The 4262-nt window shown below is 37.4% G+C and overlaps 1 pseudogene; it reads right to left on the bottom strand.

Annotated features, from left to right (window-relative positions):
• Window positions 1-213: 213 nt before the first annotated feature.
• On the bottom strand, window positions 214-324 carry LOC115032486 (small nucleolar RNA SNORA17; annotated as a pseudogene).
• Window positions 325-4262: the final 3938 nt, after the last annotated feature.

Genomic DNA, 4262 nt, shown 5'->3' with positions numbered 1-4262 from the left:
TAGTTCCCTGTCCAGGCCCCATAGTGCTGGTCTGATGGCCTGCTCTTTACCAGGCCTGCCTGAATGGCCCCATGTGAGGATTCTCTGTCTCATGGTCACTCCAGCCCAAGTTCATGGTTCCAGATGAGGTTCATGTAGTCTCCAGTTCACTCCCCATTCAGGCCTACCAGGCACCAGACTGATGGTCATCTCAGGCCCACTTCTTTTTCAAGGAATATTAGGCTACTAATCAGATGTTCATAGGTCAGAACACTGAGCACAGACATAGCCTCTGAGCTATGTGACACACACATGTGACACAGCAGCCACATCTGGAACACCTCTGGAAGCAGGTCTTCATATACTTTTAATCTACAGAACCAATGGTAGATGACAGTATGTACAAGGCAGTCCAGCAGTCATGCAAAACCAGGGATATCTCTGAGGCAACAAACAGTGTGGATTAAATATAATCACATTTTCATGAGACCTGAAGTTCTAACTTACACTTGCTGAAAATCCTAGATTTAAAAAAGAAGAAGAAGAAAGAAACAGAAAAAAAAAAAGAGAAAAAGAAGAGAAAGAAGAAGAGAAAGGAAACTAGCAAAAGGAGGTAGTTAGCCTATATTTCCTGGTCATAATAGTCCAGTGAAAAGAATATTGGCTTATGAATAAGACAAGTACAGGTCACATGTGTGAAAAGAGAAAGGTCACTTATCACCTTAAAAACAACAACAACAAAAACAAAAACAAAAACAAGTTAGCATACAAGACTGGTTTCACACCATGACTTTTGCAAAACCAAATGGGACTTAATGCTACACAGGGTATCTCCTTACCTTAATGCTCTATTGTTATCATCATAAAATCCTCAATAATTTTAAACAAAGGTCCTACAGTGGTATGAATGAAAATGGTTCATAGGAAGTGGCACTAATAGGAGGTGTGGCCTTGTTGGAGTACATATGGCCTTTTTGTAAAAAGTGTGTCAATCAGGATAGTCTTTGAGGCTTAACTTGCTCAAGCTAGGCCCAGTGTCATTCCCTCTTTCTTCTGCCTTCAGATACACTTGTAGAACTCTCAGTTACTTCGTCAGTACCTTGTTTGCCTGCATGCCACTATAGTTCCTGCCATGATGATAATGGACTAAGATGGTGCTTCCTATAATCTCTATCTCCAGAACAGTAGTGTGTTGTGTGTATTGTAATCCTTTTCTTACTCAATCTAATGGAAATTTAGGGTTCAAAATCATTCTGAAGTTTCTTGACAAAATATCCTAACAAAGCATAATTTTAAAAGGTTGTATTTTTGCTTGTAGTTCAAGGATGCAGTACTTGAAGTTATTCTGGAAGGATCTTGAAGTATCTGGTCATATTATATCCATAGACAGGAAAGATGGATTTTCACAAACAGCTTCTGCTTTTATTTGGTGCAAGACTATAGTCATGGATTAGTGCTTCCAGAGCTATGATGATCCTTACCATCCCAATTACCTACTCTATACATCCTTATAGGTATGCTCAGAGATTTACCTAATCTAGATTAGCCTTCACATGCATGCTGATAGGCTTGTCTGGTAAGTGATTATAGATTCTGTGAAATTAATAATAATTATTAACTATCAGAGAAGGTCAATAAAATTCAAACTTACCATTTAATTAATAGGAAAATACACCAACTCTTTTAACCTGCTGCATTCTAATGAATGCACAGTGAATAGAAAAGTAAGGTGTTAGTAATGTGATAGCATCTTTAGAAGGTCATTAAGACTTGGAGAGTATGTTCATATGTCTTAATTTTATGTTATATATATGAGCAATTTCTTAAGGTTATATGGTCAGTTGGTTACTAGAATCTGCACCTTTGTTTGCCAGCTTAGGCCTTTTAATTACTTCTGTCTCTGCTAGTCACACAATGTGCCATAAATTACCTGGAACAAGAGAAAGAAAAAATATGTGTAACTTTTAGTTTTTTCAAAGCCTACTTTTAAGGATGGGCCTTAAATGCTTTAGCCTTCCTTCTAGCACCCATCTACCAGAGGCAGTAGAAAAGAAAGGATATTGGAGGGGGTGGAGTGGACCTGTTTAGAAATTATTCTTTGGAACAAGGCCCATCTGCACTGTCAGGAAATCAGCAGTTCAGCTCACAGGTCAGCAGCTGGAGCTGGATCCACTCTACTCAGAAACACTTCATGGATCCACCAGCAGTCCAGTTCAGTAGTATTGGGATAGCAGCAGCAGTGGCACAATGTAGCAAAAGCAACCAGGCCTCAGTCAAATTGGCATGGGTCAGCAGAATTAATTGGGACCAACAGGGACACCAGGAGCAGTTCTCCATTGTGCCTCTGTTAGGGAAGTGTAGATCAATGAAGACTTGGGACCACGAAGTGTTTAGCTAAGCAAGCATAGCTCTTCTCACAGTTCTTTGAGTGTAATTTATACTCCCACCAAACATCATGTGTCCTCACAGGACACCACTTGTCTTGCCTCAGTCTGTGTCTTGCCTCAGCAGGTGAGTCTGTATCAGCTGACATAAGTCTGCCAATCAGTTCAAGTCTGCTGAAGTGACAAGAAGCTGCAGTATACCACCAGAAGTTTTTGGGTGATTTCTCTCTATGAACTCCTAACAAGTGGAGCTCAGCTACTCTGTATAAGACAGACCAATACATGTCTGTTGTTAGGGAAGAGTCCTTCATCATGTGTCCTTTTATGTGCTTGCTTTAGCCTGTTTCTGCTTCAGTGAAATGCTTCCTTATGAGCCTGCTTTAGCAAAATGTCCTTTTACTTGTGCCTGCATCAAGAAGACAGTCCTTCATGTGTGTGCCCCAGCAAAACACCATCCAACACAACTGAATTTCCAAAGAACCTAACAGTAAACTTCAAAGGGCTCATATTCAGTTACTTTGGATTCTAAAGCTCGATGCATTGTATCATATTCTATCATTAAATGATCAAGAATATAAATTATTCCACAAAAAACAAACAGCTCATTTTAACAAGCCACAGAGATTCTATTAAGGGATCAAAGTGTTGTAGAAATAAGTACAATGTAATAATACACTAGAAAATATTTGAATTGGTCATATTATTTTACAAGAAACAAAATACAGTATTATAGGCAAACCTTGTCTTATGCCCCTGAGCAAGATCTTTCACCTCTTCAGACCTCTGTTTCTTTCCTTGTAAGATGGGCAATAAATAGAATTGTAACTATTAGGATCTAATGACATTTCTATGAAGTCTGTGTCTTAATGTATAGCCCATAATAAACTCTCTATGACTACAAAATGTCCTTAGCATCAGTATTACTTTCACCCCATTGACACTGGGATAGCTGGTGTGTGATCCTTCTTGACAGTTCTGCTCTACAGCAACAAATATTCAAGAAACATTTAAAAATGTGTTTTCAAAACATTGAAAAATATAACTCACCCATTGAGAATGCTTATTGTGTTTCCGTTCAGAATTTAGTCCATATAAAAACATAATACCCACATGGGGCTTTTTTTAAGTATATGTAGTCATAATAAACCTCGAGATTTAATCCAAAGTGTGTGGTTAAGAAAATGCAAGTAAAATAAATAAATGAGTATGTGAATAAATGCATAAATCATTCTACCTGAAAAGGCACCAAAATCATCATAATGAATAAAGAATCAATTAAAATAATTCATTAGGAATTTATACCCTTCCTCCATTCTTTTCCTTTCCTTTTATTTTATTTTCTTCACTCCATTTTGCTTTATTGAGACAGAATCTAATGTTTTCCAGGCTGACCTCAAACTTTCTTTTTAGCTGAGAATGACTTAACATTAGCAATGCTAATATTACAAACATATGTTACCATGTCAGCTCATTTTGAATGTTTTTTTTTACCTTGTCTGTTTTATACATTTTTTTTGAATTTACAAACAAAACGTAAGTAAACCACTAAAGACTTATAGAGGTTTTAAGTATATTTATTACTCTACAATGTAAAATTTTATTCTACCATGTAAATAGAAATGCAGCTGCTCAAGTGCAAAGCATCCAGAGTAGATACAGAATGAGAATCTCTGTTGGCTTTTGTTTACACTATCCATAATATGGACTAGTAGAAGCTATAGAAACTAGCTCTCATGGAACTGAGAAGCTTAGCAGTAGGAATAAACACACACACACACACACACACACACATTACACACATGCATACTCACACATGGATACTCACACACTCACACATGTACACAGACACTTATACACACATGTACACTTAGACATAGACACACACATACACATATTTAT

The sequence above is a fragment of the Mus caroli genome, unplaced genomic scaffold (assembly GCF_978045245.1).
Source record: "Mus caroli unplaced genomic scaffold, Mus_caroli_1 scaffold_1, whole genome shotgun sequence".
In the NCBI taxonomy this organism is placed as follows: Eukaryota; Metazoa; Chordata; class Mammalia; order Rodentia; family Muridae; genus Mus; species Mus caroli.
This window is presented reverse-complemented; position numbering and strand designations above follow the sequence as displayed.